Consider the following 23,263-nt stretch of genomic DNA (forward strand, 5'->3'; position numbering starts at 1 on the left):
GTTTATACTTACTGTACATGCTATAACTACTTCTCCCAACTCCGCTATTGCTATATTTCCTAAACTAAACGCTGATATTGAAATAACGCCTGGTCTGATAATGCAGTCTGTTTAAATTTCTACCGACCAAGTTCTGCCCTTCATCATGGGAAAACAACGAGCTTCTTTAAAGGATACAACTACTAGGACAGAGATATTTTCATTATGGAATTTGTACTACCCACTGAAATGTAGTAACTAATGGGATTTTAATTAGCCATATATGTACAGTATATTACATTCTTTACCTAAAATGTCTCTAACTTCTAGGGAGAGCGCGAGGTACGTTCACAATCCCCTGAATACATATTCCCTTCTTCGAGAAAACGCAGAGAAGTGAACCGTCTCATATGAATATGCTACCAGTCATAAGTTTCAATACGGAGCTGCAAGTACTTAAGAATTATCAATTACTCTACAATTATGCAGCGGCGTCATCATCCAAGCTATAGCTGGAATAGGGAAGGGAACATAATATCCCATAAGTCTTATTAGAACACGCTGGAAATAGTGACGTAAAAAAAAAAATCGCCAACGGCACGTGGTGTTCCCAAGCGGTCACCCATCCAAGTACTGACCACGCCCAATGTTGCTTGACTTCGGTGATCGGACGAGAACCGGTATTTTCAACATGGTATGGCCGTTGCCGATGAAACTGCGTAATCTGTAGGCACTTGAGGACGATGGGATTGGGGTGCACTCGATAAAACCTGCACTCGCTCACACACACACGTAAACTGCCTGCTTAGACTCTGTACCTAAATTACCAAGCTCGTTGGATGTCATTGGGATAGATGATAAATCTATCTATCAACGGCAGTTTGGTTACGTTTCAACGTCACACACTGCTGGATTGACACGGGATTAATAAAACAGCTAGTCGGCATTCTAAGTTAAGCCACAGGTGGATTGTTGTTCAACAGCGGAGCCTCCTTTCAACCACATGGTTGTGGAACTGTAGTCGGATTTTCGACATCATTTTCATGCCATACTACGGAACTTCACACAAACTTCAATTCACTTCTTGCACCGGCGGCTACTACGAATGGACTGAAGCTCGCTACTGACTAGGGGGGGGGGGGACATTTGTCTCTTGATGGATTACGTGACAGATATATAAAGTATCAGTCGTATGTTATGAACCCGAGTTTCAATAAAGATAGATTACCCGTATGTCCACAGATTCTCAGTAGTGGCCTGCGGAAGGATTATGACCGCGGTCGACAAGTTACCTTCTAAGTTGTTTTCCCTCAACAATTAATGCTGCCAAGTGAGTAGGAATGACACCGCGCTCTCATATAAGTCGTACGAAACTATTAAGGAAACGAATTTGCCTCGTGGATCCAAGTCTCCCATGGACTGCCTATAATGTATTATCTATCCTAGAAGTGTTATCGGGGTGATTATTTAAATTTTCACTCGGTGGGAAACGCTGTTGTTCTTCATTCATCTACTCTGTTATGAATAACTTGTGGCCCTTAAAAGGGCCGGTTGCTGATTCCCTAGCAAGCACTCCCGCTTACTTGGAACTAGTGTATTTTGTGACGGCCTTGGTCCCTTCACTGACGGCGTGCTTGGCCAGCTCACCGGGTAGCAGGAGACGGACGGCTGTCTGGATCTCCCGACTGGTGATGGTCGACCGCTTGTTGTAATGCGCGAGCCGCGAAGCTTCCGCGGCGATGCGCTCGAAGATGTCGTTAACGAAGCTGTTCATGATGCTCATAGCCTTTGAACTGATTCCCGTGTCTGGGTGAACTTGTTTCAGAACCTTGTAGATGTAAATGGCGTAGCTCTCCTTCCTCTTGCGCTTCTTCTTCTTATCGCCCTTCGAAATATTCTTCTGGGCCTTGCCGGCCTTCTTGGCAGCCTTTCCGGAAGCTTTGGGGGGCATGGTGCTCGTCTGATGATGAGCCCGACGACGACGACGACGACGACATTTGGACACAGAACATCTGTGCCGTGGACCTGCTTTAGGGATTTTGTATAACCCTTTTCAGGTCTTAGATTTTGTTGTGTTATAGATAGTTTTGCTTGAAGAAGAAAGCACGGGGGAGAGGTTGTTTGGTGTGTGGTTGTCTAGTGCTGCCTTGCTAAGTATTCTTGGTGGTCATTCATCAGACGGGAGACTGTGAGGTGGGGCTGACCGGGTGGTATTGTTTGGAAGAGTACAGAGGTGAAATTTTTATTAATAGCTTTATGTGTGTATTTTATGTTTTTGTGTTGTATATATAGGGTGATGGGTTTGATGTTAGAGATGGTGTATACTGTTCTATTTTGTGTGTTTCGTGGCAGTTGAAATGTTTTGCGTAGAAGTCTACGTTCCAGTGATTCTAATTGAGAAAGTTGAGAGTTAGATACTCTGGAGAACAGCTGGGACGCGTGTAAAAGTGACGGTCGGATAATTGATTTGTAAATTAGAGCTGTTGTATGTGGCCGGCACCCTGGCTTTGCTTGGTTGCCTGCGACGTTGTAGAGGAGTTTGATGGCGTTTGTGATGCGTGATTTGATGTTGATGACGTGACGGTGTAGTTTCAGTTTGTTTGATATGGTGATGCCGAGGTATGTGATGTGGTTGGTGTATGGGATTATGGAGTTTTTGCAGCGGATGGCATAACGATCTCTCATGAGTTTTTTGGGGTAGCGTCTCTTTTTTAGAATCATTGTTTGTGACTTTGCAGGATTGATTCTCATGCGCCACATGTCTAGCCAGACGTTTAGGTTCCGTAGTGTTTCGTTGACATGGCTGTTTGTGTATCTGATGTCGTGGGCTGTGGCTGTGATAATAATGTCGTCAGCAAATTGTCCGATATGTACGCCTTCGCGGGGTGGGATGGGGATGTCAGAAACATATATATTGAAAAGGATTGGGGAGAGTACTGTGCCCTGTGGGACTCCGCCTTCAATTTGGAATGGTTGGGATAGGGAGCTGTTAATTTTTATGTGGGCGGTTCTGTTACGAATAAAATCTGATAGCCAGCGGGTTAGGGGTGGGGGAAGGCCGATGTTGTGTAGCTTATATCGTAGTCCGTCATGCCAAATGGAGTCAAATGCTCTGGTTGTGTCGATTGTCACCACTGTTGATGTCATGTGTCTCTCAAAGCCGGATTCAATTGGTGTCAAGATTTTGAGGATTTGGTCTGGGATTTCTATGCCTTTTCTGAATCCGGCTTGTGTGTCTGGGATGATGTCATTGTCCTCAATGAAATGGTGTAGTCTATTGTTTATGATTCTTTCCATTAGTTTGCAGATGGTCTGGGTCAGGCTGATTGGTCGATAGTTGTTTGCGTCAGTGGCGTCTTTGTTAGGTTTTGGAAACATAAGTATATGTGCGAGCTTCCATCGGGCTGGTAGTGCGCCAATATACAGACTTGCTGTAAACAAGTTAGCGAGGTAGTTTAAGGCTGTGGGAGGATAATTTTTGAAGAGTATATTGTGAATGCTGTCGGGGCCGGCTGCGGTGTTTCGTGTTTTGTGAATGGCATGTTCTATTTCTTGTGTCGTTATGGGCGCTATGATGGGGTGATCCAATGGTTGTGGTTCGTAAGGTATGCGCAAGGGATTAAATATGTCTGGGTTGTTCTCGATTTGTGCGGTGATTGCATTGTAGTGTGGTTCATTGTAATCTGGATGGTGTGGGACGGTGTGTATTCGGGATAGGATGCGGTGGAAGTGTTCCAGTTTGTCTTCTGTGTTGAATATGACTTCATGTTGGTTTATGAGAGGATATTGTGGGAAGGTGTTGCCCTTTAACTTGTTTATCAGTTTCCAAAACCTACCAGGGTTGTCTTTGTGATTAGAGTTTAGCTGGTTGATAATGTTTCTCCATTTTGTCTGTTCGTAGTGTTGTATTGCATTCCGAACGTCCTGTTGGAGTTTTCGGTAGAGTCTTCTGTTATCATCACTGTGGTCTCTCATATACAGTCTGTGTGCTCGCCGCTTGGTCTTGATAATGTCGATGATATACGGGGGTAATCGTCTTCTTATTGTTCCGTCATTTCTCGTGCGCGGCACCGCTTTGTCTCTAGCGTCACACGTAACTTTTAGCAGTATTTCGTCCGCATTTTCAAGGTCTTCTAACGATTTGATTTCTGAGGGAGGGGGGAGGTTCAAGTCAAAGTATTCTGTAAATGTATCCCAATCCGATTGATGATATTTATAACTTTTTCTAGGGGTAATTGGGGCTGTTGGGCTCCAAATGGGGGTGGTGATTTTTAGTTCGATTGGGCAATGGTCGCTGTTCAGTGGGGGAAGAATTTCGGCCTGGAGCACTCTATTAAATATTGGTGGTGTTGTCAGTATTCTGTCTGGGGTTGTGGCGTGGATATCGTTGACTGTTTGTGGATATCTAGTTGGGGCTGTAGGTATTAGTTTGAAGTCGGTGCGGTGAAGAATAAGTTCTAGTTGTCGCCCTGCTGCGTTTGTCCTTCTGTCTCCAAGTGCAATGTTGGATGCATTCAGGTCGCTGAGTATTATGGATTTATGATTTGTGTTGAGATGGTTGATGAGTGGCGTGGGGAATGGCGCGTTTGGTGGGACGTAGAGTGTGGTGATGAATATGGGGTAATTGTGTATGGCGAGTTTGATAGTGACATGTTCAAAGTTGTTGAATTGTGGAGGGTTCGTGACGTCAGTTATAGGAAGTGTGTCGCGACAGAGTAAAGCAACTCCCCCTCCTCGGCGATTTCTGTCTTTACGGATAAAACGATATCCACGCATTGTAAATTTATCATTCACACCTAGATGGGTTTCATTTAGGCTAACTATGTCCGGGTCGCGTTCCAAAATTAAGTGCTCCAGTTCGGTGCGATTACCGTAAAGGTTACGTATGTTGCTGTGTATAATAGTCAGGTCATGTCTCTGTCGTGCGTGGTGGCCCATTACGTGGTGGTGGAGGAGCTCGGGCGTACATCGGTGTTGCTTCGGTCATTAGCTCGACAAGCGTTATCATTCGTGCGGGTCTTATGTTGGGGAGGGAAGTTCATGGGTTCTATGGTCACTCTCAGTTTTTTATCGATGAAGTTGTGCAGTACACGTTTTTTGAGGATCTTTTTGGCTGTAGTATTAGCCGTTTTGAGTGTAGCCTTCCTCTTGACAGGAGTTTCATCAGACGCCAGGAGTGCTACTATGAAAGTCATGAGTTTGTCTTCTAGGGCTGAGATCTTGTCGTCTATGTATTTTTCTAGGTTTTTGGTTATTGTCTTGACTGTCTCTAGGTCGACCGGTATACTGTCGTCTGTTTTCTTGGATGTCGTGGCTTTGCGTGCTTCTGGGGTGGGAGTGGGATGAGGTTCTGGGATGGCTAAGGTTTTCACTGGTGAGCTGGTAGTGATGTTTGGTGTACCCTCTCTTGTGATTGAGGCGAATGTTGTGTTGTTGGGGCTTTGTGAAGGTGTTGGTATAAGAGCGGGGAAGGCTTGTGAGGGTTTGATGGGCGGGGTGGGGGATGACGCTAGGATTGCCACATGGCGGGGTTTGTTTTCGAGAGGTTGTAGGGATTGCGGGTTACGTGGGTATTTGGTGCATATTATTTGTCCCGTATAGTGGTCTTTGCTGTCGCAAGTGGCACAGTATTTCTCGTTGGTCGTATGCTTTGTCTTGCAGATATTAGGATTCTGTCCACATTTGTGGCATTTAGGGATGTTGTTGCAGGTACTGTTATCATGTCCGTATTGCGCGCATTGTAAGCATGGGCGTAGTCTTACGAATTCTTTCGAAGGTTCGACTCTGTAGAACTTTCCGCATAGTAGCACGCCTCTCAACATGGCGTCTGAAGTTTCCACGTCTTCGAGGAAAGCTCTCACTAACTGGGTTTCGGTTCTGGTCTGTGCCGAAATGATCCTTGCTACGTTTTTGACTTTGTAGCCTTGGTCGAGTAACTCTTGTTTGAGAGTGTCCATAGAAATGCTGTGTTCAATAGACTTTATGACCACGCTGATATCTTTGGGAGGGGGTGGCTGAGTGGCTGACATGTGTGCTGGCATGAGAATCAATTTTGCATGTGGGCCGAAAGAGTCAGGGGGTATGGCGTGGACGAACTTTTCTGCGGTCTGTATGTTAGGAAAAAGGAGAGTGGTAGTTCTTGTGGTGTATGCCCAGAAATATCTAGGTGTAGGGATCTGTAGATGATTTTGTGTGATTAGGTCTTTGATGAAAAAGGGGTTGTTGGTGTTTAATGAGTGATTATGGATTTTTACAGTGTATTTTTGTTCAGAAGAGGCAGGATCGGTGTGGGTGGATGTTTGAGGGATAGCTGGAGTCAGGACAGGTTTCCTTTTGGCATGGGTTACGGTTTTCCAATCGTTTTCGCTGGGGTTTGGCGGGGTTTCTGGTACTGGAGAAGGGGGCAGGTTGGGAGTGCGGGTTCTGTCCAACGCCGTAAGCCAAGGTGCCGTAAGGGTTGAATTTGGTAGAGCTTCAAATATAGCTTTAGGGCCAAAATATAGAGGGCTGAATTTAGCTGAGAATTTGGAGAGCTGTTCTCTAGAGCTGAAAATTACCACCCGGTCTGTTTGCGAAAGAAGGTGAGAAGTGAAAGTTAGGTCATTTTGTTGCTTCAATTCTCTAAATGCTGATTTCGTTCCCCGCCTGATGAAGAGCCCTCTGTCTGATTCAGTTGGAGAAAAACTATTGAGCAGTGTAGATATGACGTTCTCTGAATCAGTTTCACTGTTAGAGTCTGTCGTCTGGTCAGCACTAGACATACCTGTTTTCACTGGCTTGGTGTCGCTGAGTTGGGTTGGTCTCTTCCGCTTCTGCTTCTTTTTCGGCTGTGGTGTGGCAAATGTAGGCTTCACGTTGGCTGATATGTCGGTTGAGGTGGAGGCTTGGTCTAGATGGGGTGATGGTGGAGGTTGGCCACTTTCTTCGTTCTCCTCCATGTCGTTAGTATTTGCTTTTGCACAACTCAGAACGGAACTCACAGAAAACTATCCCGCGCGATGCTATGCACTGGTTGTTGCTGTACAGTACAATCACACTGGTGCAGCACTAGTCGATATTTCCTCGCCTACAACACTGTATATGTCGAGCGGGGCTCACTGCGTTTATCGTTATGGGTTCATCCAGTGAACAGCAACATGCAATGTTACGGTTTCTCGTTAAAAGAGAGTTACCGTACAATATTTTAAAACAATAATGAGGATGAGCACAGAAGTTCACACACACTGAGCAGGTCTCTCTTCCGCGGCAAGTCTAAAATGTTCCCTGGTAATCAGCTACACTCAATGTTACTCAATGTTACGGTTTCTCACTTTAAAGTTAGTGTACAATAATTTAATAATAATGATGAGCACAGAGGTTAACACACTTAGGAGGTTTCACTCCTGCGACAAGTCGGCAAAGTTTCCTAGATAACACTCAGTACGTGGCGATCCACTAGGCAGCGACTTGGTCGCCAGTGTCTTCTTGATCACCAACTGATTCGCTTCAGTCTAGGGGGCCGAGATAGCATTATAGCCAAACACAAGTTATTAAATATGAGAATAGATACAATATTACTGATATTCCGGAGGGAGAAAAATATTTAAGTCGCAGGGACAATGCCGTACTGCCTTCCCAGTGCGAGCCAATAGAAACAGCGCAAACGTTTGTGACTTTACGATTGGTCCGCTGTCGATTATTGACGTTGGCGTAAAAGTGAAGGTTACCGTCGGGCCCTGCATCATTTTGGGCGAGGCGTCGTTCTTGTAGTTAAACAGCTGCAAGTAGGAGTAGCATCATGTCGGGTCGTGGAAAGGGAGGCAAGGTGAAGGGAAAGTCAAAGTCTCGATCCAGCCGTGCTGGGTTGCAGTTCCCGGTAGGCCGTATCCACCGTCTTTTGCGTAAGGGCAATTACGCAGAGCGAGTTGGTGCCGGTGCGCCAGTCTACCTGGCCGCGGTGATGGAGTACCTGGCGGCCGAAGTTCTCGAGTTGGCTGGCAACGCAGCTCGTGACAACAAGAAGACTAGGATCATTCCTCGTCACTTACAGCTCGCCATTCGCAACGACGAGGAGCTGAACAAACTCCTGTCCGGCGTCACCATCGCCCAGGGTGGTGTGTTGCCCAACATCCAGGCGGTTCTCCTCCCGAAGAAAACCGAGAAGAAGGCTTAAGCCCCTTCTCCGTAAAACGGCCCTTTTAAGGGCCCCACTAACCTCACAAAAGTCAGAAATAGCCAGTATTGTTAATCCTCTCTCACGGCTTCGTAATGTAATTTCATTACGCGTGTCAACTTTCTCTCTCTCTCTATACCGGTGGGCTGATTTAATATCATCATTCTGTAATTTTGTGCTCTGAACGATGTCGTTGTCCCAGGTTCGCACTGAAGTACTTGAAACCGTTGTACATTTACTAGGCTATTGTGTGATAACACATTATACTGATGCATATAGAAAGGTTTCATTATTATTATATAATTTAACACAATACGAATTAAATTAGATGATGATGCCAAGGTACATAGTTGGCTTCGAAATTTATGTAATATATTTCTATCATATTAGAGTAATGGAGATTATCGTGAAAATAATCACAAGTCCCCTTCTTTGGTGCCCATCGTGGTTTTAGACATATACGTTTGAATATACTAGTTTACTTTACTACATACTACGAATGAAACTAATTTTGAATAAGAAATCGATAACTGGTGAACAACTTACGGCGTTATAATAGAGTTCCTAATGCGTTTGTTTGTTGGTGCACATATTGGCCGCACGCGCAGGAACCCCAATACTGAGATGATGACATGACCTTCTCGTAGGAATCGAAGGCTTTGACAATTTGCGTTCGAATTTCCCCTCTCTCTGTCGTTTCGTTCGAACCGAAATGACGCAAGCTATACGTGGAAGTTGTCTGACAGGACGAAGTCCTGTGTTCTGACATGCGATGTGTACCTCTTCTCCCCAGTGTTTACCACACTGGATTCCTATGACCTAAAAGTTGGCATTGCAAAAACGTGGTGATGTGATGTTCAGTATGTGTCAATCCCCTCGGTTCCTTGTTACGGTCTGGTGAGCATTGCCTACCTGCGTTGTCATATTACCCACCAATTCTTCGGACAGTGATTATTGACTTACAGAAGTTTACAGTAACAGGTAACATAATCCGAGGAGCAAGGCTTCACAGAGGAATCCGGTCTTTCCACTTGATATACCAAGCGTTGGGGTCAGACCCATTTGAAAAACGGAGAGGCATTTCTTACAACGTCTTTTGCTGATACTGAAGTGCCCCTACGAAATAAGTTCTGTTTTCCGCACTGGCCTGTTGAGCTAGTGGTCACACAGTAAAGGTGAATTAAATTAATCTCGACAACTACTGCCCTTTTTAGACGGATTTTATGGCCCTGAAAAGGGCCGTTTTGCCGACGGATTCGGCAGCAGACGTGTGTAGGCAGTCTAACCGCCGAACCCGTAGAGAGTCCTCCCCTGCCTCTTCAAGGCGTATACCACGTCCATGGCCGTGACTGTCTTCCGCTTCGCGTGCTCGGTGTATGTTACAGCGTCACGGATTACGTTCTCCAGAAAGACCTTGAGAACACCTCTCGTCTCCTCGTAGATGAGGCCGGAGATACGCTTTACGCCTCCACGTCGGGCGAGACGACGAATGGCCGGCTTCGTGATGCCCTGAATATTATCTCGGAGAACCTTCCTGTGGCGCTTCGCTCCACCTTTGCCAAGACCCTTGCCTCCCTTGCCGCGTCCAGTCATGTTGCTCGTGTGACGAAGGTTAAAAGTGATCTCGACGGCGGGTCATTTTTTGGTTTATATACTAAAACCCGCGGACCAATCACATTACGGAAGGGGCGTGGCTTCTCAACGGGCGAAGACATAAATACCCCTCTTGGGGGCAGCGGGCGCGACTGTATTGCGTCAACTTGGGTTGCGAGGACGAAGGAGTAAGCGATGGCACGTACGAAGCAAACTGCGCGTAAGTCCACGGGAGGCAAGGCTCCACGAAAGCAGCTGGCAACGAAGGCCGCTAGGAAGAGCGCACCGGCTACTGGAGGCGTGAAGAAACCCCATCGATACCGACCTGGTACAGTTGCTCTTCGCGAGATCCGTCGTTACCAGAAGAGCACCGAGCTCCTCATCCGCAAGCTGCCTTTCCAGCGCTTGGTGCGTGAAATCGCTCAGGATTTCAAAACCGACCTCCGTTTCCAGAGCTCAGCCGTAATGGCCTTGCAGGAGGCAAGCGAGGCATACCTCGTCGGTCTCTTCGAGGATACCAACCTTTGCGCCATCCACGCCAAGCGCGTGACCATTATGCCCAAGGATATTCAGCTGGCTAGGCGCATCCGCGGCGAGAGGGCTTGAATTAACAAAGGTACTCCTGCCCGCAAAAAGGCCCTTTTCAGGGCCACTAGTTATTTCTCGGAAGAGCCGGTTGTACCGTACTCCAGGTCTCGTTCCTACTACCCTCAGTTCAAGGTCACCTCAATAATATAAATGGTTTCTCCCTTTCCATTCCTCACCGTATCAGCATTTTCCCACAGCCTGTTTGACAAATATCGCAATGTATCCTATAGGTTAATAAACAATTTTTTAATAGAACGATGGATAACAAAGTTTCTTAGGAAAATTAAAAAAAAATTTCACAGTTCTATAATATTGCACATTATATATATTTACCAAATTAAGGGTTAACGCCGCCGGGACGAGTGATCCTCCGTCCGACCGATCACAAGCGCCAAGGCTCAAAGTGGTCCAGAAAGCAAATCTAGCTGGACTAAAAATGTGACATATTTCCATGAAACTTCGCACTATAGTCACTACTGTATAAGAGGAGAAACTACCCCTTTATAGACGATGCGTTTTGACAAAAATTAGTGACTTGTCTCATATATAATATATTGTTTTAATGAAACTTTACACAGTACTTACATGTAGCTCGTTTATACTATATTGGATACAAAATGTGATTATGATTGTATAAGAGTAGCTACTTGTCTCCTATCTAACATTTTTTACTTTCACGAAACTATAACTGTGACTCATTATTTTCGATAGTACAGACGTGGTCTGCTTAGGAAAGGACAAGCGGAAGACTGTGACCTTTGTGACCTCGGGTGGGTATTACGATAACATTTATAACCGTCACCCTGATAAGCATCCGAGCAGCTTATTTCACAAAAGGAGTTTGAATACAAACAATTCCTTCAATCTACTACGATTATTACAATAACTGATTTCATTAATCTCCTCTCTTCTTTAGCAAAATATAAATTACCTTCAATTGGTCGATTCAGCAAACTTGTTCATAAAACTTATCGCTATTGCGTCACGTTTCGCAATTTTTCTAAAGTAAAAACAAAAACACGAACAAACGCCTACTCCTTTAACCTCATCGCTCTCTTATCTCTAGAATCCCGGGGGGTAGAGAACCTGAATTCTCTGTGGTGTGAAACAAAGCAACCCGCAGGAGCAATGACACGTTCAATTGTCCTAATAATAGAAAAAAAATTACACGTCATTTAGTGTATTCAGAACATTTTTACAGGACCGTGTAGGATATTCACTCTCCTGTCGAATAGTTTCGGCGGCTGGTAGGCGATACGCATTAATTAAAATAATACTTGCGTACCTTGTTCAGGACAGTGACTGTGCTACTTTCTTTCTTTCTTTCTTTCTTTCTTTCTTTCTTTCTTTCTTTCTTTCTTTCTTTCCTTTATTTGTAGCTTATTGATGACACCAGATGCCATAACGGAAATGCCGTGATGGTATGTTTGTTTAATATTCAAAATCAAGTGACAGACGCTATTTGACTTTGCGGTGGAGGGGATAGGGACCTGATCTCGGATGTTCCGAGAGATGCCGGCGCACAGTTGTCCAGAACGCAAAACTATGTAAGAAAATCAACTTCATCATAACCGAAGTTTAAGTAATATCTAGGCTTAAACAAAAGCTAGGCATTGTGCACAACAACATACAAAACATCAATATCAGTAAGAGGTGGGACAAAACATGAGTTTTTTTTTTTTTTTTTTTTTTTTTTTTTTTTTTTTTTTTTTTTTTTTTTAAGTCACGCTCTTCAGTTGATTTTTGTTCGTGGGGTCAGTGGCTGTTTTATATTGTTAAACCTTCCCTTATGGAGGTCATAGGACAAGATGTGTACTTTCATTTAATACGCGAAAAGCAATCTATAATACGTTAGCATTCATTTAATTGGCACGTTTACTGAGATTTGTGCAACTAGTTTTTTTTTTTTTTTTTTTTTTTACGACATATTTAACAGGCTGTGCATTACAAGTAAACCTGAGTTAACTTTCAATTCTTCTACCCACACATTAATCAAATATTAAACTCTATACGGCTTAAAATTTAGCTGCTACATCCTGCAAACTTAGATGTTATATTCATCTCTTGGTGGCGCTTTACGAATTCGACAGCAGCCACTTTTCAGAGTCTGGATGAAGGAGCTTAATTTCTCCAAGAAAAATTCAACACTTCTTGAACATATAATGAACAACTAAATTATGGAGTATATCCATGAATCTAGCATTTTGTTACCAACTGCGAAAAATATGGCAGGCTAGTCATCTTTTAGGAGCATAATTTCTATTAAAACATTAAAAATTATCAGAAACACTAATTTTTCCCTAATTCCCTAATTACACGAGCATAATTCGTTTTTGCATAGATGCGTATAAAATTTCATGGAAATATGTTACATAGGGGAGAAATTATTAACTCTGTATAAATGTAGCCTCTAAACACAAGAAGTAGATTCCCATATAAAAACCATTATCTGAATTTATGCTACCTGTAACTATACTGTGTGAAATATAATGTAAATATTTCAGTTAAGATAGAAATTATTAATTTAGTCTATAAAGCACTTCCGATACAACTCTTCACACAATAATAATAATAATAATAATAATAATAATAATAATAATAATAATTATAGTAATAGTAATAATAATAATAATAAGAAGAAGAAGAAGAAGAAGAAGAAGAATACACACTCGCCCGAATACAGAAATGTGAAGGGTCAGCAGGACAGAGTATTTGAGAATCATATCATATCATATCATAATATATATTCCTTACATTCATGTTAACAACCCTTAAATGTGCAAAACTTCATATCTCACACTAGTTTATTAAAAAAGGTCGGACTGTAAAGAAAACAACTATCGCAATTTTCATATTTTAAGATTCCCTGCAGTTTATACAATTTCATTTATACCACTTAGGATGTATTCATTAAGGATATGCTAATTTTTAATGAAACACACACACACACACACACACACACACATCTATTATACTAAACATAAACCCACAAGAGAAAACAATACTTGTATTAACTGTAAACATTTTTCTTCCTTTCTTTATTTTTAGCAGAATCCTCCATTTCACCCTTTATCTCACTAGATGCGCTTCCCGCAGACATTCTTCATTATATGTTTCACACACCACTTCGTAACACTTGCAGCGGTTGACTTTTGTTTTCTTGTCTTTTTCTCTAGGGTATATTGTACATAGTGCTCGGTATCGGTGCTCGTTCACGTGATATTTTACCTTTGTTTTTCTTGCTAACTCCTGCCAATTTTTCTGATATTTCCCGTAGTTGATTGGTCAAGTACTGCGGATTGATTCCCGGTTATAACAAACACACCTACACTACATTCCAATGATTTCTGACTCGTTACTGCACATTTTAGAAACACTGTACGGAAGCACACGCAGTCTCTCGTAAATCAACAGGTTACAACAGAGACTTACACTTGCAAACGCGTGGGGATTTCAGAAAATTTCTTACTATTTCAGTACCTTTAACTGTACAACAGATTTTGTTTTCTCGAAAAAGAAAGGTCAACGTTACTATTGACAAAAGACAGAAACGTACGATTACAATACCTTTATTTTAAACAATCTTAGAGGTGGTCTGGGAATTCCTAAACTCACCACGCGACTACTTAACCCTAGACAGGTAATCATCACTGTACTCATGTTAAAGGTAAGCATTCGTAATTTTTACTACTCACATTTTAATTAACTGAAATCAACTCAATATCACACATTTAACAACTTTTACACTTTTCGTAGCCATTAGTGTTCATTTAATTTTAAGTTTGTCATAAAGTCTTTACGTTCATGTTATTGTCCTATTTACAATTAGTGCAAACAACAGCGCGATGTTCTCTGCAGAACCCCTTTTTGCAAAGTCCACAAAATGTTGTCATCATTCTCCTCTTCTTTGCAGGACATTTATAGCAAACAGTACGTTCACCATCTGGCTGCATTACCTGGCATTGTTGTTGCACAGCAATGTTCAGATGTTCTTCAATTGTTGCCCGCAGAGATCGGTGTAAAGTAGGACGTGCAAAGCGGTGCTGCATCCACGGTTTTGTCAGCTCTTCACACAATTGGAAAATGAATTGTTTTCTTGATATTGTTTTCTGAGTTCTTCTAACTATAAATTATCCATGAATTTATACTTGCAATATTTAGCATGTTGTAAAATATTGCTAGTGGCCAGCGCCTCGTCTTTCTATTGCAGGAAAGATTGTGGCACATTTGACATAGTGTATCTACACCACCTTTAGTCCCATTGTAAATAATAATAATAATAATAATAATAATAATAATAATAATAATAAAGGCTTTACATATAACGTGTTGCTTACTGTTGTCATTGCAGTCCACGTCGGTGGGGGTGGGGGGGTTTCTTTCTCCTCCTCCTTCCTCTAAAAAGAGCAGTTACCAGGGTCTAAGGAAGTGAATGCCCTTTTCTTTCTGGGCTCATCCCTACATTTGTCTTAGCTCCTTAGGGAAAACCACGGAAAACCCTCAGGCTTGCGAATAGACTGAATGAATGAGAGGAGAAACTTTAAAGGTACGTGAAAACACGTCCATGCAAGGGAGTTGGGACTGTGAAAAATTGAATATGTGAAATCCAAGACTGTATTTGCCAGGCGAGCAAAGATGAAGAAGAAGAAAGGCTTACGTATGACGTGTGGCTTACTGTTGTCATTGCAGTCCGCGTCGGCCAGCGGTGGGAGGGGGGGGGGGTCAATATACCTGCACATATCAGTTCAAATTATAAAAACCTCTTAATGCTACTGCGGTACTATTCCATTGCCGAACACAATATGAAGAAATTAGCAGATCCCTGAACTGAACTCTTATTACTCTGAAATTACCGCGCAGTACAATTATAGCTATGACGCATTGCAAGCGTTAGTCACCATATCGATTTGCTAAGCAAATTTAATCCCTTTAGAGCATGTCCCCCCCCCCTCCTCCTCCATATCAGCCAACAACATACTGGATGAAGAAGACTCCTGCAAAAGGGACGAATTAAGATTTAATTTTATTTTAATGATAGACTAACATTGCAAAGTTCCAAAATAATTTTTTGCATTCCTTCATTACACTAGTCGTACAAAATTGCGGTCGTATCTCGTACTATCTATACTAATAATAAATCTGTAGCCGAAATTTTTCTGGTAAGTTTCGATTTTCCAAAAGTAATTGGTCCTAACATATATAATTAACCACCCTGAAACCGAAAATCGCATTTTTGAAATTTTTGTTTGTATGTCTGTCTGTATGTTTGTTACCTTTTCACGCGATAATGGCTGAACCGATTTATATGAAAACTGGAATATAAATTAAGTTTGTTGTAACTTAGATTTTAGGCTATATGGCATTCGAAATACATTATTTAAAAGGGGAGTTATAAGGGGGCCTGAATTAAATAAATCGAAATATCTCGCTTATTATTGATATTTGAGAAAAAATGTTACATAACAGATGTTCCTTTAAAAATGATTTCCGTTAAGTTTTATTTTTTTACAACATTTTGATAGGACTGATATTTAATGAGATAAATGAGTTTTAAAATTAAAATAACGCTATCTAAGACGGTGCAATGAATTAAGAACAAATGACTTCGTCTATAAGGGGCCTTGGACAACAACAATCGAAACAGGGGCCTTGGACATCAACAAACAATCGAAAGCTATTAAACATAGCCTACAGGGAATGTTTCTGTGTTTGTATGAAGTAATATCACAAGCTCGTAAATTAACTGATTTGTATAATTAGTTATTATTTCACCATTGGAAACTGTAGTTTCTCTAGATGGACATAATGCTATAATGTTATTACAGTAACGTCTGAGTAAATCGAGGACAGGTAAGATTAAAATAGCTTCTTATGCACAGAAAATTTGATAGGCTATTTTGTACATTCGTTTTCTGTATTTCTTAAAATAATATTTATGTACACGCATTTTAATCTCAGAGAATTAACGAACAACGAGAGTGTATTGATTTAGTATGCAGTAATAGTACTTTAGCTTGGCAATCCATTATTTTAATAATTCATATTTTAACTATGCTCAATTGAATCGTGTTAAAATACATAAAATATATATGCAATAAATGCAGTGCTAAAAAAAAATTGGGTAATATGCGAAGCAGATTATCTTGCGCTGTTGTAAAAGTTGTTCCCTGGATCAGACGTCCTATTTTAATTATGTAATTACTTTATATTTATTTCTAACAGGTGGAGCGGAGCGAACGGGTACGGCTAGCTAACAATAAGTGAGAACTTACAATACAACAACAACAACAACAACAGCTGATAATCTGAAAGGGAACATAGTAATTTGGGGTGAATTAAAATGCAGCTTCCATTCGTTTAAAATTTCTTTAAATTTTAACTAAATATTAATGTAGATATTACCTCTAAAGGTAAATGGGGGCATGTTTCACAACGCTAACAAATTACAAATTAACAATATACAATTAACAACGGAAATATTACATATGCTTGTTAACTGTGTTTCACAATGCAATCTTATTCACTTGTATGTTTTAACGAACTTTACAAAATCGGCGAAACAAACTTACAAATACGCATAATTGGTTGAACAAAATCGCCAACGACAGTTTACAAAAATCACTAAGGATCAGAGGTAAAGTAGCTGTAATTTTAGAACTATCGATGGACATGTTTATATTTTTTTATATATATTTTATTTAGATTTTGCTACATCGGCGACAACGGAGTTTCGCGGCATGCAATTGGTCGAGCATACCAATGCATTAATTAGCCTACGACTTAACTGACGAAAGTTAGCGCGAAATTCATTCAAATAATTGATAAATAATGGATTTGACCCACGTAGTTATATGCAGTTGATAGAGCAGCTAACATGTCCATCCATTAAAATCAACTTCGCTCTCTGCTGGTCCATCAGTATATTTTATTGTTTCATCCATAACCTCGCCAACATTAGGGAACCCAGCAGGAGGAGCATAAAAATCCTTTGCCCGAGTAAGCACATTCGGTGATCAATAACCCGCCTCGAGTTTTTTCAATCTTGTAACAACATCAACTACCATGTGTGAACTTTTGCACACTGTAATCTTATAAATTCCGTTCTTATCTGCTAACGCAGGGAACTGAGAGCTACTATGCAACCAATGCAGTTCTCGCTTTGAGGTTAGGGCACCACTTTTCCCTTTCAGATGTTGCATGTGATGTCCCATATCTTGTAGGAGAGATTACAGCGAAATGGGATTCGGAACGACTTCAGAATACTGCGTAAGTAATGCCGACATTGCATTATTAAGTGATTGGTTTTCGGTGCAAAGTTTTTCTTCTTTAAGTGCGAGTATTTATTAAATACGTTCCTCGTATATAAGAACTAACGCGGTATTCTGAAGTATAGCGCGGGATTCATTCGAAACCTTTCATTAATATTCGTACAATGATACGAACGTGGCCGGAAAATTCTACGTTAGGCCTAAATGCAAAATCTTCGTCTGAGTCGCTAGAACTACTCAATAACATCACAACTGCTTCAGTGTAATTCTTAATGGTACCCTGTTACTATAAAATTGATTTTATACATATGTGTTTATTTTTTTCATTCACAATTAGAAGCTATTTCAACAGGGCTACTGTAGAAAATGTGCTAACTTCACTAGTAAAGTTTAGTTTACACGTTTGTAAAATTACTCCTTCGTTGTGAAACAAACATATCACTTGTAAAGAGCGCAAAATTTCATTCGTAAAGATTTGATTTCCTTTGTACAGTCCACCTTTACAAACAAAGATTGTGAAACAGAAGTTTACAAACAGAGTTCACAATTTCCAAAGATTGTAAACTTTGTGAAACACCCCACTGGTGAATCAGCACGCCGAGCTCGATCGAAATACAACCAGTTACTATTATTTCCCTATCGTTTTTTGACATTTGATTCCGCGTCCTACCCCTTTCATTCGTTACTAACCAACAACGCCAATAGCAGAAGGTAACGCAAAAACAGTCACCGGTTCCCCGATGCATGGCTTTCTCTCTCAATGTCAACTGAGAGTTAAAAATATTCATTATAATATGCACTTTCCACTCACTCCTCAGAATGTCTTCTTTATTTTTATTTATTTATTTATTTATTTATTTTTAAAGATATGTGAGCTACGTACTGTATGTCTGATGTTTTGCCATCGTACATTCAAATATTTATATTCACTGTACAGTACAGCGAACTGTTTATACTTACTGTACATGCTATAACTACTTCTCCCAACTCCGCTATTGCTATATTTCCTAAACTAAACGCTGATATTGAAATAACGCCTGGTCTGATAATGCAGTCTGTTTAAATTTCTACCGACCAAGTTCTGCCCTTCATCATGGGAAAACAACGAGCTTCTTTAAAGGATACAACTACTAGGACAGAGATATTTTCATTATGGAATTTGTACTACCCACTGAAATGTAGTAACTAATGGGATTTTAATTAGCCATATATGTACAGTATATTACATTCTTTACCTAAAATGTCTCTAACTTCTAGGGAGAGCGCGAGGTACGTTCACAATCCCCTGAATACATATTCCCTTCTTCGAGAAAACGCAGAGAAGTGAACCGTCTCATATGAATATGCTACCAGTCATAAGTTTCAATACGGAGCTGCAAGTACTTAAGAATTATCAATTACTCTACAATTATGCAGCGGCGTCATCATCCAAGCTATAGCTGGAATAGGGAAGGGAACATAATATCCCATAAGTCTTATTAGAACACGCTGGAAATAGTGACGTAAAAAAAAAAATCGCCAACGGCACGTGGTGTTCCCAAGCGGTCACCCATCCAAGTACTGACCACGCCCAATGTTGCTTGACTTCGGTGATCGGACGAGAACCGGTATTTTCAACATGGTATGGCCGTTGCCGATGAAACTGCGTAATCTGTAGGCACTTGAGGACGATGGGATTGGGGTGCACTCGATAAAACCTGCACTCGCTCACACACACACGTAAACTGCCTGCTTAGACTCTGTACCTAAATTACCAAGCTCGTTGGATGTCATTGGGATAGATGATAAATCTATCTATCAACGGCAGTTTGGTTACGTTTCAACGTCACACACTGCTGGATTGACACGGGATTAATAAAACAGCTAGTCGGCATTCTAAGTTAAGCCACAGGTGGATTGTTGTTCAACAGCGGAGCCTCCTTTCAACCACATGGTTGTGGAACTGTAGTCGGATTTTCGACATCATTTTCATGCCATACTACGGAACTTCACACAAACTTCAATTCACTTCTTGCACCGGCGGCTACTACGAATGGACTGAAGCTCGCTACTGACTAGGGGGGGGGGGGACATTTGTCTCTTGATGGATTACGTGACAGATATATAAAGTATCAGTCGTATGTTATGAACCCGAGTTTCAATAAAGATAGATTACCCGTATGTCCACAGATTCTCAGTAGTGGCCTGCGGAAGGATTATGACCGCGGTCGACAAGTTACCTTCTAAGTTGTTTTCCCTCAACAATTAATGCTGCCAAGTGAGTAGGAATGACACCGCGCTCTCATATAAGTCGTACGAAACTATTAAGGAAACGAATTTGCCTCGTGGATCCAAGTCTCCCATGGACTGCCTATAATGTATTATCTATCCTAGAAGTGTTATCGGGGTGATTATTTAAATTTTCACTCGGTGGGAAACGCTGTTGTTCTTCATTCATCTACTCTGTTATGAATAACTTGTGGCCCTTAAAAGGGCCGGTTGCTGATTCCCTAGCAAGCACTCCCGCTTACTTGGAACTAGTGTATTTTGTGACGGCCTTGGTCCCTTCACTGACGGCGTGCTTGGCCAGCTCACCGGGTAGCAGGAGACGGACGGCTGTCTGGATCTCCCGACTGGTGATGGTCGACCGCTTGTTGTAATGCGCGAGCCGCGAAGCTTCCGCGGCGATGCGCTCGAAGATGTCGTTAACGAAGCTGTTCATGATGCTCATAGCCTTTGAACTGATTCCCGTGTCTGGGTGAACTTGTTTCAGAACCTTGTAGATGTAAATGGCGTAGCTCTCCTTCCTCTTGCGCTTCTTCTTCTTATCGCCCTTCGAAATATTCTTCTGGGCCTTGCCGGCCTTCTTGGCAGCCTTTCCGGAAGCTTTGGGGGGCATGGTGCTCGTCTGATGATGAGCCGAACGAACGAACGAATGAATGGGGACGAAGAAAGAATGAATGATGTTTAAAATGGCAGGCAGGGTAAGCATCCCATGCCTCCATTGGTTCCTCGACAAGCAATTCTCTAACTTTAGATCGAGGTACCCAGCTATAAGCCGTTTGCCCTCTCATCTAACAGTAGTGTATTTCCCCTGTGAATGATTTTATGAACATGTACACGTTATCAGTTGAATTGTGAATGAAATGAATGAAGTGAAGTGAGCACCATGCCTCGCAGATGTTAATGAGAGGTGGAGAGTCCAGTGCTCTGGTCAGTTCTGTCCTAGTCACGTTTTTGTAGTGGCGCTAGGGAAACTCGTAACCTGTTACCAACAAAGTGGTGGGCTACTCGTTTCCGTAGAAGCCGTCTGGCTGCCTGGTTGGCTGTGGCAAGTGTCGTGTGTCGTTTCGTAGGGTTTGTGTCAGTAGTGAGTAAAGAAATAGTGAATGTCACTATTTCGTCCTGTAGTCTGTTTAGTTGCCGGTCAATGTAGGATTCTATTTTCTGCATAGCAGAACGTAGAACCCCCTCGACCAGCTGTTCCGTAGTTGTTTTTTCTGTCTGTGGATCGTCTGTAGTGTTTGTCTTGGTTGTCGTTGTCTTAGCTGCATCCGCATAAGACAATTCGGGTTTGGGAAGTGTTGGGTTGAAAACGGACTGTGATGGTTTGGGTATAGGTTTCGGTATTGGTTTGTGGGTGTCTATGGGGACGTGCGTGGGATCGGTGGAGGTTATGAGATTAGTCCTTGGATATTTTGGACAGCGAGCTTGGCCCGTATAATGGGTGTCGCTGTTGCACGTGGCGCAATACCTAATCTGGGATAGGCGGTTGTGGTTGCACAGGTCGGGATTTTTGCCGCACTTAAAACAAGTCTTGGGCTTGTCGCAGTTTGTCCTTGTATGGCCGTATTGTGCACAGTTAAGGCACGGTCGGTGGAAGATTGTCTCGTGTGATGGCTCTACTCTGTAGTACCGTCCTGCAAGTTTAATTCCTTCTAGTAATTTGTCTGCTGTGGTGATGTCATTTGTGAAAATTCTAACTAAGTTGGTGGGTTTGTCTGTCTGTGCGGAGATAATTCTCTTAATGCGTGTGATGCCTGGATGTGTTACAGCCAGGATCTGCATTAGTTCGTCCTCAGAGATCAGCGTGTCGACATTTTTCATGACGACACTGATCTCTTTATTTCGGGTCTGTTTCTGTCTTGATTCACTAGGCGTAATGTTGATTTCTGCGGACGGACCGAAGTTGTACAGGGGAATTGCCCTAGCGAACTTCTCCGCGTCGTCAATCGTGGCGAATGTGAGTGTAGTTGTCTTGGTAGTGTGTGCCCAGAACTGTCGTGGAGTTTGAATGTCGAGTCGGTACTGTTTCATTAGTCGCTCTATGTGTAGTGGGTTGTTGCCGTTTTTTGTGTGGTTCAGTATTTTCAGTACTGTCCTTGTCTTGGTTCCTTGTGCGGTGTTAGGAGGAGTGGGAGAAGTGGGGCTTGCCGGAGTCGAACCGGATACTTTTGTGGGAATTGGTTTGCGCCTGTTGGACCGCTTCCCTTCTGAGGATTCGTGAGACGACGCCTCAGAGCTGGGAGGTGGTCCGTTGGGAGACTTCTCTGCTGTGGGTTTAGGGACAGGAGACCTCTCTGCTCTAGGTTTTGGAGCCGGCCCTTCTGAGGGCCCCTCTTGTGGAATGGAAGTAACCTCTGCCTCTTCCTCAGAAGAAGAAGAAGAAGAAGATTCACTGTCCAATAGAGAGGGGGGTGGGGTGGAGGAGGGATGGGATGGGTGGCCTGGTAGTTCCCAAGGTCCGAGGAGAGTGGCGGTTGGTGGAGTTTGGTATCGGGCGTGCTTCCCGAATTGTCGTGGATGCATTAAAGTCATCTGCCGTAAGTTTTCTCGGGAGGAAAAAACGTAGGCTCTCGTGGTTTTGTTTAAAGTCAAGGTCGTTGTGGGTTTCCGTGGAGTCACTGCGTCCAGTAGGTCGGGGTCAGCGTTTGTGATCACTACTGCTCTATTAGCAGTGATCGGTGCCATGGTCTTTAGTGTATGTAAGTCGTCGATCGTCTTGGTTGGTGAAGCGCTGGACTTACCAAATGATGATGGTTGTGGTGGTGATGTTGCTTCCGGAGAGACAGGTTTTGCGGCGGCCGTCGGTTTCACCGTCTTCCGCCTCGTCTTCCGCTTCCCCGGTGGCTGGCCTCCGTCCGGCCGAGACTTGTCGACACAAGGCGGCGGCCGGCTCCCGCTGTTCATCTTCGTTGGTTGTAAGCTGGCGACTTTTACCAGTGAGTGTCTTGCTAGATTCAGCTCCCTCTTGATCTGATCTGATGATGAGCCCGGAGGGAGAAAAATATTTAAGTCGCAGGGACAATGCCGTACTGCCTTCCCAGTGCGAGCCAATAGAAACAGCGCAAACGTTTGTGACTTTACGATTGGTCCGCTGTCGATTATTGACGTTGGCGTAAAAGTGAAGGTTACCGTCGGGCCCTGCATCATTTTGGGCGAGGCGTCGTTCTTGTAGTTAAACAGCTGCAAGTAGGAGTAGCATCATGTCGGGTCGTGGAAAGGGAGGCAAGGTGAAGGGAAAGTCAAAGTCTCGATCCAGCCGTGCTGGGTTGCAGTTCCCGGTAGGCCGTATCCACCGTCTTTTGCGTAAGGGCAATTACGCAGAGCGAGTTGGTGCCGGTGCGCCAGTCTACCTGGCCGCGGTGATGGAGTACCTGGCGGCCGAAGTTCTCGAGTTGGCTGGCAACGCAGCTCGTGACAA

At 42.8% G+C, this 23,263-nt stretch overlaps 2 non-coding genes across 2 annotated transcripts; both read right to left on the reverse strand.

The window, feature by feature from the left end:
* Positions 1-568: 568 nt before the first annotated feature.
* LOC138706871 (5S ribosomal RNA) lies at positions 569-687 on the reverse strand. Its single transcript, XR_011334117.1, has one exon. It is a non-coding gene; the product is annotated as a 5S ribosomal RNA (ribosomal RNA).
* An 18,409-nt stretch (positions 688-19,096) lies between these two features.
* On the reverse strand, positions 19,097-19,215 carry LOC138706872 (5S ribosomal RNA). The gene has a single exon (XR_011334118.1). It is a non-coding gene; the product is annotated as a 5S ribosomal RNA (ribosomal RNA).
* Positions 19,216-23,263: the final 4,048 nt, after the last annotated feature.

Source organism: Periplaneta americana, chromosome 9 (genome assembly GCF_040183065.1).
Source record: "Periplaneta americana isolate PAMFEO1 chromosome 9, P.americana_PAMFEO1_priV1, whole genome shotgun sequence".
NCBI classification, from domain to species: Eukaryota; Metazoa; Arthropoda; class Insecta; order Blattodea; family Blattidae; genus Periplaneta; species Periplaneta americana.